The 15,048-nt window shown below is 42.4% G+C and overlaps 1 protein-coding gene across 3 annotated transcripts in view; it reads right to left on the reverse strand.

The window, feature by feature from the left end:
* SRGAP1 (SLIT-ROBO Rho GTPase activating protein 1) overlaps positions 1-15,048 on the reverse strand; it is a 138,472-nt gene that overhangs the window by 73,319 nt on the left and 50,105 nt on the right. The window lies entirely within an intron of this gene.

Raw genomic sequence — 15,048 nt, forward strand, 5'->3', positions numbered from 1 at the left:
TATTTCTTTAGTGCTAAGCTGATAATTACATTCTGGAAACACATAGTCTGAAAACATCCCTCAGGTTGGTTCACTAGAGTTTTAGAATTTGCCCGTGCATGTTGGAAACCAACACTGTGGAGTAAACATAGGAGTAAATATTTTGCAACCATTATATACATACACACAGTTTAGCATTTATATATTGTAACAAAACAATATGCCCGAAGTGATATTCAAATTGTGAATGTTTGTTTCATCACAGAATTACTGAGGTTGGAAGAGACCCTTAAGATCATCAAATCCACCCATCACCTAACATTACTGTGTCCCATCGCTAAACCACATCCCTTAGTGCTACATCTACACAGCCTTTGAATACCTCCAGGGGTGATGACTCTAGCACTTCCCTGGGCAGCCTTTTCCAATGCTTAAGTACTCTTTTCATATAGAAATTCTTCCTAACATCCAACTTAAACCTGTCCCGGCTCAACCCGAGGCTGTTTCCTCATGTCCTTAGGCTGCTTCCTCGCATTTTACTAATTAACCATGCTGTGGATAAAAAGACATCAGAAATCTTAGATGCTTCACTGGACTGAGGTAGAAAAATCTTTCTAAAAAACACCACTAACATCACAAGGAACTGCAAACCAGTAAGCAACGATAAAACTGCAAAAGCTTATCTGAGGCAACGAGGAACTAATGTACCTTCACTCATCTTAAAGCGGGACTAACAGCAGAGATCCAGCCTGCTGGGATTCAAACGTGTGTAATGAAATAAGGTAGGATGAGCACAGAAAGCTGTTAAGTCAATATATTAACTGGAGGAGACGGATACTGCAGTGTTTTCTTCCAAACCTCCTTTGAGCTACCATCTGCTGTGTTAATCATTAATGAGACCATCCATTTTTATACTCTGGTAGGTGAACCAAAGAATTCATGTTTTGGTTTTCATTTCCTTTAAAATCAGCTCATCAGAAAAGGACCACGCCTCCAGCAAGGCTGAGCCACTGTAAGACAACACTCTATCAATGACAATTCATGTACACAGAGGAGAAAAGCACACTGAAGTTGTAAGGTTATTAACAGAAATAGATAGACAGAGAGACAGACATATAGATAGATAGGTAGATAGATAAAGCAAGCTTTTTTTTTTGTTTGTTTGTTCGTTTTTTTTTGTTGTTGTTCTTGCATGTCTACTACTTTGTGGACATTATTATCATGGAAAATTCCTACTTAAAGGAAATCAGTTGTACAAATTCACTAATCAGAAGCAGGAGTTCTGACTCAATCCAAATCCACTGATATTATCCATGTACTTTGGTCATCTCCCATTCCCATCAGAGATTTTCCACTAGTGACTTTAAAATCAGAGCACTGTACAGAGCAGTTACCTTCTCATTATTTTGTAGGTCAGTGGATCTTGCTGCTATAATTCTTCCTTTTTAGTCAAGCTTTTACCATAGCAACAAGAACAAGAAAGATTTTAGAAAAAGGAATACATGAACAGAGATACAAGAAACAGTGAACAAGGGATGACAGATTCCGCATGTGAAAACTACATGACAGCAGTGGCTTCCTTCAAGCTTGCATGTTCAAACACAAAACTGGAGCACAACCACTGCACGCTGATGGTGGCCGAATGGGTTCCAAGCCTTGTGTAAGGCAGTGTGTTAGTGATGGGAGGACGCAGCTTCATGAAGGATGTCTCAATTCCTGACTGTTTGGATCTCAGCAAGGAGAAAGACCTTGTCTGTCCCAAAGCTGTGCCTCTCATCTGCAGTAAGGAGAGAAGAGAGAGATGCACATTGTTTCTGCCAGCAGACCGGGATCTGTTCATAAAAGACTGTAGCACAGTCCTTCTAGCCCTCTGTGTCCTGCTCCTGCTCCTTCTAATTCTACTTCTAGTAATAGTGTGTGTGATGCCATGCTGGTAGGCTAGGGAGATGGCAATGAATAAGAAATCAGATCAGTAAATGCTGTGATTCTCACTTTCTGATAAGAGACAACTGTGGATTAAAAAATAACAAAAAAAAAAAAAAAAAGGGAAGAGAAGAAAAGAAAATCTAACAAACATTGGCACAACAGCCAACCAGCTTGAGAGGCTGCACAACACAAAATCCCAAGTAACTGGCTAAGTAATCTTAAGGAGCAGAGCCTGTCCATTGCGTCCTGATAACAGAAAAATTCACCAAGGCAATGCTATCATCCTTAACCAACCCATATGTGCAACTTACCTAGAGCTGCAAAGAGCTGTGTGGAATAGTGCTGCACTACATCCAAAAAAATAAATACCCAGTACGTCAAGAGAGTGCCAAGTAAAAACTAGTAAGCCAACCTCTACAGAGGCCCAGACAGGTGCAGCAAGCAACAGAAGAGTGCCTGTCCTTGCTCAGCTGTAAGGGACAATGACATTGTCCTACTCTGCTCTGTGGCACAGCTCATGTAAAATGATTGCCAGGGCATTTTCTGCCAGGTATGCACACGTTCAAACCACGGACAAATAACACCTTTGCTTTTCCTGCACAGCAGTTTTCAGCCATAATCACTGTTTCTCTGGCCAACCAAATGGAATCCCATTCATTTACAATATGGCTTCAACAGAGTGAATTCACATCAAGTGGAAAAAAACCACTTGATTTGAACACATGACCAAAATCAGTAAGTGGTTAATGTGTAATTAAATCAATAATCTCTGTGTAAACTTTTGTTCTAAAGATTTTCATATTAAAACTCACTTCAGATTTACGCCCTGCTCGACAGTGTTCCCTAGAATTAAAGCATTAAGAAAAAAAATGGTTCTTTTTGTGGTAGACTTCAAGATACAGCTTTAACCTTTCAGCATATTTTCTTCTGACAAGATGTTAAAGCAGTGCACTACAAAAAAACAAAAGCAGACAAGATTAGAGCTGTTTTGAAAGGTGTAAGCAGTAGATGAAACTGAACAACTGACATCATCCAAATCATAATCACAAATACACTCATCAAAGTTGCCTCTTGAGCACAGCACAGCATTACAATGACTTACACAGCACTGCAGTTAAGACATGACCAGTGACCAACCTGAAGGTACCTCGCAGTGATGCAACACATGGTGAACATGCTGGCCACAAACCAGCAGGGAACACAACTCATCTCTTTCACTTCTGTGCCCCACTATCTTGCTCCACCAAGCAACCTGGAAAGCTGTGGGTACCCCTCTCCTGACCTCAGAAGGCAAGAAGATGGACATCTCATAGATACACAGCATTCTCTGATTAAATTAAAATTTAACACCAACTCTAAATCAAAACAATGTTATTTTAGCACTTCCTATGAAGACTGCCTGATTGCCTCACACCCATGTCACTCGCAGGTGATGCTGCATTGTCAGCAGGTCAGACAGGCTCCAGTCACACCATCCTGAGACCTTCCAGACTACTACAAACCCTTGCTACCAAACTCTCAACCCAAACAACTCTAATGAACCCTTCACAGCGCTGTTACATGGCTGCTTTTCACTAGAACTCCCTAAGTCATGCACAGGTCTTCATCCTCTTGGTATCATAGAATCATAGAGGTTGGAAGGGACCTCAAGAGATCATCAAGTCCAACCCTCCTGCCAAAGCAGGTTCCCTACACTAACTTCAAAGAAAGACGCATCACCTACCCACCTTTCTTTAATTATCTCCTTCATAAAAATAAATAAATAAATAAAATTAGAAAAAATTACATTTTATATTAACTTTAAAACACTCAGTTTCTCATCAAAAGCACACAGGTGTTTTCTGATAGTGTTCTACACTATTTCCAGTCCACTACAACTTATCTATTTTTTTAAACCAGTGAGCTACTGATAACATGACAGTCATTTTTACATTTCTGCAACCCAGACTGTATTTCGTAGGAAAAGATTCAGAGCTTAAATTCAGTCTAAATATCAGTTGAAGACTGTCATGTGTTTGTAATTAAGAAGATATTGGTGCCTTATTCATTTTGTCGTTCCTCCTTACAGACATAAACTTACATGGTTCTCACTGTGCCTCAGTTATTTTATAAAAGACCAGCTCATGTCTTAGTTTGTTCCTAGAAGCTGGGACACTATATACAATCACAGAATGCCTTGGGCTGGAAGGGACCTCAAGCCAGCCACTAGACCAAGTACTAGATCAGATTGCCCAGGGCCCCACACAGCCTGACCTTGAATACATCCAGGAACAGGGCACCCACAGCCTCTCTGGCAGCCTGTGTCAGCACCTCACCACCCTCTCTGTGAAAAACTTCCCCTGACACCTAATTTAAATCTCCCCTCCTTCAGTTTAAAACCATTCCCCCTTGTCCTATTGATATCCACCTGTGTAAAAAGTTGAATTCCTTCCTCGTGGGATCACTCTTTCTAGCTCATCCTCCTCTTTTGTCTTTGTGAGGATCTGCCTTTGGCTTTTCTATTGAGAGGAGCAGAGCTTTGGTTTAGCTGAACACAGCTGGCCAACAGCTGCATTAGTGCAGACATTCCTTAACCCTGTGGAAAGCACAGATAACTTGGCTTACAAAGCCAGTTTTTCCCATGTTTAGATATTCTCAGGAAAGTACTTAGCTCCAGCTGGCCAGGTACAAGTGTCATCAGAGAAAGAGCAGCAGCAGCAACCACCAAAAGGCCCAGGGAAGCTTCTCCATGCACAGTTAGGATTAAGTCACCCCTAGGGTCAGTGCTCCCAAGCCTGCCTGGGATGTTACCCTGTCTCTCAGCAGACAAGAAGTTGGAGATTATAAGAGGTATCAGCCCTGTGGTGCCTCTTCTGGCTGAGCTGCTGATACTTCTCCAGAAGATATGAAGACTAAACGTACTAGTGCTGGGCAAGCTTTTATTTCTCAGAGCCATAACTAGAAAGCTGTTGGAGTGTTTCTATATGATAAATCATGGGAGAAGCAGTGTGGTCAGCAGGGAGGTTGGCTCATGCTCTGCTTCAGGTCTATCATCTAGTACCACAAGCACTTCCAAAGCCAAGAAATCCCAACTGCCTGACAGCTGATGAGAGGTGCTGGGGTGAGGCTCTCACAGGCTGCTGCAGAAATGCCTTTGAATAGATCATAAGTCTATTCCACAACATTGGCTTTCTAAGACAGATGAGTGATAATCGCTTCCTTGTCTTCAGCATGCACATAAGAAATGTGGTTGCTTAGAGGGTGACAACCTGGAGCTTCTGAAGGCAGAATTTTTGGGGACTTTCTTCTACTCCCTAGCTGATTTCACTTAGGACACTCAGCATATGGCTTACACATGCTCGCACTTAAAATGAAACTCCACTCCAAACCCCAATTATAAATTTATTGTTTGGCTGCATGCCATTTCCCAGAAAAATCCATTTCAGGCCTTTTGTTTGCTTGAGGATTCTGGGGATGCAGCTGAGGTTGCTTCCTACCAAACATGTTTCCAGGCTGTAAGAGCCTGTGGAGCTGGAATGGGAGTGAGAACCATGACTGGCATCTGGAGGTCTGCACCTAGGGTCATGAATCTGAAGACCCTGTCAATCTGAGTTTCTGACTCCTCTACAACTACTTCATACGAGAACCTAAGCCTTAAATATCAGTCCTTGGTCATTAGCAGAAATGCTGCTGTAGAAAACCGTTTCACCACGCAGATAATTGCTTACAGATTTGTTTGGCCATCACAGTTGAAACAAAGAGCAGAGGAATAAAAGATTATCTCCCTGCTGTAACTGAAAACTTGAAGCAGTGTGTTCAATACTGCAAATACTGCTCCAGTCCTGCTTATTGCAGCCACAGATGGAGGAGCAACATGCTCTCAGCCAGAACCATGTGATTGGGGAATCCCAGTGGATGGGAGTGAAAAGGGGTGGCTGCTTCCAGGCACCTTCCACCTTCCAGCTACCTTTGGACACGTCTTTGGAAGAGCCACAAAAACCTCTAGACATAGCTGAGGAAGATTTTCATAGTGTTGTTCTTGGAATAATGCCCTCCTGCTTTTCACAGCCACAGCTGTTGGTCACTTGGCTGCCTGCAGTCCAAGCCTGAATGGAGGGCAGCTCGCCAGCTCACAACTTGGCTGGGTGCTTCTGGCATGGTGCTGCTGCCAAGAGGCTGTGGGTTTGGGCAGGCAGGCTGCCTGCACCACCTCTCAAGTGCCACTGCTTCAGCACTGTCTGCTCCCGTGCACCATGGCAAGGCATCGGCCCCGCGTCCTATCCATACTGGAGCATAGCATAGGTTGACTTTCTCACCCTTGTTTTGCCAGAGCTGGGTCTAAGGAAAAAAACCTTCGGGGGGACGTTCTTTCGAGCCACAGCAAAAGCCCAGCTCATCCCAAAACACTGCCAATCAGAAAAGACAGCAAAGTGCAGGACACCTCACAGGCCTGGAAGATCTGCAGCAGCCTCCCTCAGGCTGCATGGTGCTGCAGGTAGTGGGTGTCTTCCACCTCCAGACAAATGCATCAGCTCTGTAAACAAGGAGCACACAAAGGGAGAGCGAAGAACCCACACCAAACAAGCCACAAAACACATTTCAAAAGAACAGAAAGAACAGAACAAACCACAAACTGCCCCAACCAGGGCATTCATGGCAAAGGCCTACCTACAGCCTCACAAAGAAAAGTGAGTGAGGGACAGACAAGGAGTCTGTGGGCATCAATGTTAGCCAAGCAGACATTGATGCAGTATCATGCAGTAGGTGTCTAAAAACCCATTTAGGACATCTAAACTGTTAAGGTCTGTATAACAACTCATTCAGCTCATTTTGATGCTTCCAAAGGGTTTCCACTGTTTAGGTTTTTTAATGCTTGTTATAGATACTGTCAGCCTTTCCCTGCAGATTTAAACTCTGGGCACATAAGAATATTAAAAGAAAACTCAATATACCCAAATCTTTCTCCTTTTCTTACCAATGAGGTGTCTGTCAGCAGAACAGAAAAATCATTCATTACTTTCCTTTGAATAATTCTTTGCAGCAATGTCTGGAATGCTGGGTTGACAAAAGCACTCTACAAGATAAAAAAAAAACAAAAAACACGATACCCCTTCCTAGCTACAGATTTCTATAGGTCTATTATTTAATTTAGTTATTATAGGCTGCTGTGACTGCTCTAATCAGCAGATGAAATGTATCCTTCCTTTTGCTTATTTTCTCTGTACTGAAAATTCTCTCTTTACAGAACAGTGTTTCTTAACTATTCAAACAGAATTCATCCATCATACACATTATGCTATATTCTTGTTACACACTTGCTCTTCTGTATTTAGATTCTAAATTCTACATTTCAGCTAGCACCTGGAGAAATGTTATTTTAGCTTTACCACTTTATAAAGTGGACAAAAGAACCCCTCTATTCCCAGTCCTTTATAAGCAGTTTTAGCATTGACTGATGCTGAAACTCACGTCTCCCAGAAAATTAATGTCAGCAAAGATTGAGACTTTTAAAATACATTCTGATCTCCCTGAAATCAGTAGATATTTGCCACTAACTTTACTCGTGCTGGGATTACTACCCAACTCTCTGCTTGAACTTAAAAGCAGCTCAGGCTCACCGAACAGGCATACTGCTGTCAAAGGAGGCAGTTCCTTTTTCCTCTCTTACATCCTGGCTACACAAACCTTCCAGGTCATTGTGCTTCAGTACCAGCACCTCTGCAGACAGAACAAATAAGCCATGGGGAGAAATGAAAGGTTTTCTCAGCTATGCTCTGAACGTATTGTCAGACTAGGGAAAAGGAAAGAAGGCACTGCTCAGATCACTTAAGTCACTGCCATTGCAGATCAGCCTCAGAACAATACCAAAAGTGGGTAGCTGCAGCAAAGTTTAGTACGCAGCAGAAGTTTACATTGCAGAATGAATACCAAGTTCCCCACCAGGTTTGCAGGAGCAGACTGGAACTTTCTGGAGAGTCTGATCTGAATTTTGCAGGAATTAACCAAGGCAATTCCTACATTAAACTTGTCACAGATGATGGGAAACTCTATCTGTAGCAATTAACAATTCGTAACAGTCACCAGAACATTGTCTTGGCACATTAACACCAATGCTACAGGACTGGGACTCTGAGATAAAACTCATCCTTACAGGTGGATGATCCTGCTTCAGGGATCGTCAGAAAACACTCCTGAACAAAAATACCATTCTGTACAAGCTGGGTGATCTTACTGCTCCTAAATCACTGTGCGTGTTTCACAAACTACAAGGTAACACTTTTCTGGATGGCAGTCCGTTCTCCTGCTCTTTACAGACAAACTGCTGGTGAGTTTTACCTTTCTGTGTGTATACCATGTATCTCTATGCATGTATTTGAGCTCACCTGGATCTTCCAAAACAGACCTCCTTACTTTTGCAGATTCTCTGTTTATGAAATCACTGTTTGACTATTTTAATGAAGAATGCATAATGTTTAGTTTTTTAAAAGTACTGCAAGAATTTCCCCTTGGCTATGTTTAGTTACCTTCTTTTAAACCCAAAACAATCTTGAGAACATAATTCAGAAGTTTCATAATGCACATAATACTGTTCATAGAGCTAACTATCTGTATGATGAAACAATAAATACAATAAACTATTATTGACCTTCCGCCAATGTAAAATGGCCACAGGAATGAAAAGAAGTCAAGAAATCAATCTTAACAAGCAGTTTCCAAATTAGTTTCATTTGAATTACATTTCTAGGCTTGGCATCCCACCTCTTGCAGCCCTGTCATCGACCAGGCTAGGTGACCAAATGGCCAGGGAGGATCTTGGCACTTTGCTGAGGGCTGCTGCCACCTGAAGGGAACCTCTGAGATAAGTGATGCACTGTTCAGGGAAGAGCCACAAATGGCAAGAAAGGCAGAACAAAAGGAGCAGCAGCCGGTAGTCCTAAAACTGATGGTACAACACAAAATCAAACGCTGGGTGTGTGCACATTTTACATACCTTGGGATCACCATCACTGACTCCTCACTAAAATGCAGGCAAGCACTTTTGTTAAACAGTCTTGTTCTTGTCCTGGGAGGCTTCTGTATCATCTTTTCTTTCCCACACGAGGAAATCATACGGTAGACAGAAAACACTGTGGTCTCTTTTTTTTTTTATTTTAATTTGCACTTTAGAGACAGCATTGTGAGCAGGCAGGAGCTGACAAAGCGCTGGGGAACCCTTGCATCCTGTCTGACACTGGTTTATTATCTCAACTTGACAGATTTAGGTCCACTTTTTCCCTTTTTCCACCTCTCTCCAGAGCTCAGAAGTTATTTTAGTGCTTCAGTTCGCTAATTCCTCCTCTAATTAGATTTTGATGGGGAAAAAAAATCTGAAACTGATTAAAGTCATAATTACTATGGCTTTTCACAACAATATCCAATTGAAGAAGAAAAAATGAGATTTGTAGTGAAGGCAAATTCACAGTTATCCTGCAAATAACTCAAGAGAGTTCCACTTCAACACGCAATGCATGTATGCTCTTGCTATGGAGTCAATACAAGAAACATAAAAGACACTTGGTAGACACAGCAGCATCTCCTTTCAAAAGGTTCTCCTAAAGCTTTTCAGGATGCAGAATACAGTATGCAGGCAAATATGATGACACAAAGATCTGCATCAGACCATCAAGAGCAGAATGGTAATGACAACCTGTATGACCCTTGTCAGCCAGGTGGTGAAAGCTCTGCCCTGGCTCCTGCATGGCTGTAAACAGGCCTGCATCTCCACAGCACAGCAACATCCATCACTGACAGCTCCTGCAGTGGCATCAGGCTTAGTGCTGACACATCCTTCACCCAGGGGAGAACAGAAACCTCCCTGCCACACGGACCACCATTTTGTTCAGTTAAACTATACAACAGTAGAACCCCTCCTTCTTAGTATCTCAGGTGGACAGCTGACAAGAAAAACATCTGACGGCGTTTCCTATAAATTAAATGTTGAGAGATGTGGGTTTTTTAACAACAACAAAAAATTATCCTGAGCCTCTGGCAGGTGACATAGCTCTTAAAATGAGAATCGTGCTGGAGGAAGCACAAGCAGGAATTCCTGAGCAGCAAATGACCAGGAAAGCCACGAAACCCAACATCACTATCTGCATATCCATCAGCATGCTGTGCTGTGCACAGCCTCTCTGTACTTTGATTACTGTTGCCGTGATAAGGCTTGGGAATTAATAACTACAGAAAATGCCCTCTCTGCACCCTCTGAAAGTGATTTCTCATGCATGGCACATCTTTGAGAGGTCAGTAAAACATTTTTAGTATGACATATGCCCCGCTGCATGCTGTAAATCAGACCACAAATTTGACCCAGCCGTGACTTTCAGTGACAGCTTTTTAAGTGCCAAGGTGAACTCACCGTCCAGTTAAGGACAAAAGGAAAACCGCAACTCATACTCGGTGTGCCAGGTTGCTACCCACATCCCTTTTCAGTTCAACCTAACACATAGCAAAATACTTCCACCGCTGCTCCTTTATCTTTTACACATTAAACTCCTACGAATTGTAAATTTAACACACAGCACTTTTTACCTAAAAACAGCAATTTTGTGCTTTTTTGCTGTGACACGTCCATGATGCTCCCTTTCTTCACTGAGACAGCTATGCTGCTGTGATGCCTTCAGTGCTAATTTTAGAACATTTTGCCCAAATCCCATGCTAACAATATACTTGAGTACATCCTCCTCACTGCATAAGGCCTTGTCTACTCAGCGAACCAAACGGGACAGAGACCCTGTCATGGGCAGCATGCCAGAGCTGCACAGCCTGCTGTCACTGCTACACTGGACCCTCATCCACAAGCTCCCTCCTTACAAACAGCTCCTGGGCAAAGCTTAGGGGCAGGGACTGTCCACAACACCCTGCATGGGTGAGCAGTCTTCATGGCAGTTGGAGCCTGGAGCTCCAAGCTCACCTATGCAACACTGTGAGGAGGCTGGCATCCACCACTCAAGAAATCTTGGAGCTAAACCACATTCTCAAGATTCGTACCCCTTGTAAGGATATATCTGTACAAATGCAAGCCCTGCTAGGTGGCCTGTCCTTCAGGCAGGCAGACGGGCCTTGATCTGCATCCTTTTGTAGTGGAGACATGGTCTTTGTGTCTGAGAGAGGCTATTCCCAGTCTGCAATAATGGTTCTCTGAGCATGACTATATTACCTGAAAATGTATTCCAGTGCCTTGGCTCACTTTCACATAGCAATACTGAATTTAAATGAACTGGTGATATAAAAAAAAACAAGACAACATCACATTCTGGGAATTAACAGAAAGTTTCAAATGCCAATTTCTGAGCAGAAAATGTTAATATTTCTACAATTTAAACAAAATGGTAATCCCTATCATGACAGAAGAACAACTTCTGTCTTTAGGAATCCTACAAAACCATTAAATGATAATTGCAGTGTTGGTTCACTGTTACTATCAAACAAACAACAGTAGCAGTCAGGTATTTTCTAAGTCACTGAACTAATAAGATGATACAAATTCTACGAAGCTTCAAGAACATTGTCTATGTACTGCTCTGATCTGGTAAAAGATGTAATTTCTAAGTGAGAAAATATAATGTCTACCTCAAAGGAATGCTTTCTGACAAGTCTGAACTCAATTACTCAGAGCCCCAACTTCCACCCACTACCAGCAGTGAGAAAAAACAAATCCTTCAGTGAACCAGGCAGATTCTTCGTTCTATCTTTCTGCTATGGGAAAGTATAAATTGGATTGTGGACCACATTTAATTAAATTTAGCTTGAGTTGTTATAGTTGGAGGAGAAGAAAGCCCCCCCCATGGTTCATGCTAATGGGGATAGAAAAAAATACATCTACTGCTGAGACTGTAGGTAAACTGCTGTTCACCCACTCAACACTAAGATGAGGAATAGTATCTGCTAGTAAGGGATGTTTGGGCTAAAACCATTTGCATATTACCAGATCCTCTGTAAACAATTTTTAATCTGTTAGAAATTATAAAAATAACTTTTTTTTAATGAGAGTAAGTATCAGAACCAGAGAAATACGAAGTCGATGATTTGCAGAACTCAGTTATCTGCAATGTCTTTCTGCAACAATTCTCTAATCTACATCCATTGTGAAAACTGCCTCTTTCCAAGAGACATATGGATGGTTATGGCTTCCAGTGGGGCTCTGATCACTGCTCTACGGAAACAAAGGCACCGAGAACAGCTGTAGGAAACAGATGTGCCACCTTGGACACTTTCAATGAAAGGCCAAGGGAGGAATCCCTTATGTGCTACTTAGTGTAGGATCTCTGCATAAAAAGATGATTAAAAATCCAATTACTGCCTCTATTTTTAGCCTGTCTCAACCTGGAAGTAGATACTCTGATAGTAAAGTCTTTGCTAGTAAAGGAGAAAAGCTGCAACAGGCAGAGCAGGAGCAGTATCACCAAGTCCTTTCCCCAGCAAAACTGAAACTGAACCCAAGCCACTGAACTTTCATACGTACAAAGTAGTAAACCCAGATACTAACTACGTCAAAAAGCAAAAGCTGTCAAAAGCACAAACCAGGAATGCCAGCAAGCAACGAGAGATGCAGAGGCCCCTTCACAGCTGGTTACATCTTCCTCAGGTCAGCCATCAATAACCCAGCTTCTACTTCCAGCTTACTGTATGCCCCCACAGTGCTGAGTACAGTGCCAAGCCTGGAAGTGACTGCAGACAGTAACCTAACACCCATTAAATACTTGTGGGGAAGCCACGGCGGTCTCTGGTAGACACACCATTTATAGGCAGTGCTGTCTGTGCACTTGGGCACTAGCGCTATTCAGAAACTGTATGGTCCTAATCTTTCACAGTGACACTTCCAAAATATGATGGCACAACAAAGATCCTAGCATCTTAAGTCCAAATGCAAGCAGCAAATTCTAAGTCATAAAACTGTAGAAAAAGTAGGATCACAAAAAAATTTAAGACACATTTTTTCTCATTTTTCACATTGACTTTCAGGTTATGAGTAATGAGACTAAGATAGCTGGTAGATGCTATGAAGGGCTTTGAATATAATTTGCTTTTATCTACTTGGAAGGAACCAAGTGCTAATAGGAGAGAAAAAAACTTTTTTTTTTTTTTTCCGCAATGGAAAGCAGTGACAGTAAAAGCTCTGACGGTATTTGAGAGTCCTGCAAGTCAAACCTTTCTGATGTGCTGTTCCAAGTAACAGCTCTGTCCTTGTCTGTAAAACACAGTTTCATTCCTAATTAGCATCGGTTTTGACCCATCAGAAAACAGATGAACCCAGTATGTGAAGAAAGGCGACTCAGAAAACTCGACTGGACTTTAACATCCTGACACTGCTGCGCGTCAGCCCTGCAACCCTCACCAGGAAGGCCCTGCAAGTCTAACTGAAATTTACGGAGAAGTTGTATATTTTCTTTTTCTTCCCCTAAGGCTGGATTTAGAAAAATGCTGTTAAAGGCCTGGTATGGTGTGAGAGACAATGACGAGCAGCACCAGCTCCAATCTCAGTCCAATCTTCTCTGCAGAACCAACACTGTGCATTCCAGAACAAGACCTAATGATGCAGCTGCATGGCACTCCTTGATAAACCCGGCCTTCTTCAGCCTCTCCAGCTGAAGCTCTCTCCTTTTGTATAAATCACAGAACACGCATTATTAGAAGGCCTAAAACTGAGCTGCTTCTTCCCAAACAAGCATTCCAGTTACTAAGCTGGAAAACTGTCACTGGTCCAACCGGTCTTAGAAAGTGAGTGCTTTAGCATCACTCAAATCTGTACTCAAAACTATAACAAGGCTGGTGCTCAAATATGCTTGGTTTTTGAACCCCTTCAAAATTCCATTCATAAAAATTCCTTCTAGGACTTCCTCCCTTTTCAGTCTCTTAACACACTGGAGATAAGCAAAATTCAGATCAGAAAAGCCAGTAGCTTAAACAAAAAGAGGTGGCTTTAAGCCAGCTTGCTAGGAAAAAGTTTTCCAGCAGACCTACAAGCACTTCATGCTTAAGCCAAACAAGCTGCTGAGCTTCTCAGAGTGGGTGGAAAAGCCACCCAGAGTTAGCGCAGTCTGACTGGAGCAACACCAGGAAACGACTGGAGGCAGATCTTGTGTCCTCTGAGAGAGAAACACATCTGCAACAGTTTAATCTTCTGCATAATTGTTTCTTGCATCATCCTTAAGGCTAGATATAAAACGGATTTTGATAGAAATGTATCAGATTTCATTTTTAATGTCCTTTTTAATGTCCTAAGTTTTGTGAAGTGATTCTTCCACCCAAAAAAAGTCCAAACTGTCCCATTGTGAGGAGTGCTGCTCAGCCCAGCCCACCCACAACCCAGGACTCTGCTGGGACAGCCACGTCCAGCTGAGCTCCTCCATGCTGCCTGCAGGCTGACCCCAACCCCCCACACCACCACAGTAGGCTCTGTGGGCAGGTTTGTGCTCCGAATAGTGCAGGGATCATCCGAGGTGTGCAGGCAGAAAGGAAAGATGCATACAGAGCTTATCGTGCCCAAGAGGCAGCACGAACAGGGTGTGTAGAGGTCATCTGAAAAAGACGACCGCAAAACTCAATAAATCAGAAAAGCCCTCAAGCATTTCAATTCAGTGAAAGACAACAAACCCAAGTCAGTTCTAAGTACCTAATGATTTTAATTAAAACTTCCCTCCTCTGCAAAGTTTTGGTCTTTTGATTTATTAAAAGCATCTGATTAAGATGTAAACAAAAGTTCGAGCATTTTCACATCCTGCAGGAGGGAAACGCTGTGGATTCTTTTTCTAAAATGTCATTAATTAATGATTTAGGAAGAATTTTTAGAATTTGAATCTTCCAGTAAAAAGAACTAAACAACCACTGCCAAAGAAAATTTAAGGGAAGACATCAAATCTTTGGGTGCCATCACCACCAGCAGTGCAGGAGAAGCAGCAGCCCTGCAGAGGCTGTACCTGGTGGAGGGATGCCTAGCAAATGTGTCTGCATGGGGCCAAAAGGAAGCCCTTTCATTATATTTCCACACATGGGAGACGTGTAAAGCACCAATCTGCAGGACGCTCATCTCTATTTACCAATATGTTTTACTCAGCACACATATGTTCCCTCTGTATTCCCATATGTTTGCGGTGTTTTAAAAATACATTTGGAGGAGTGAAA

Source organism: Cyrtonyx montezumae, unplaced genomic scaffold (assembly GCF_038088225.1).
Source record: "Cyrtonyx montezumae isolate F1298 unplaced genomic scaffold, pur_monq_1.0 scaffold_3, whole genome shotgun sequence".
Lineage (NCBI taxonomy): Eukaryota > Metazoa > Chordata > Aves > Galliformes > Odontophoridae > Cyrtonyx > Cyrtonyx montezumae.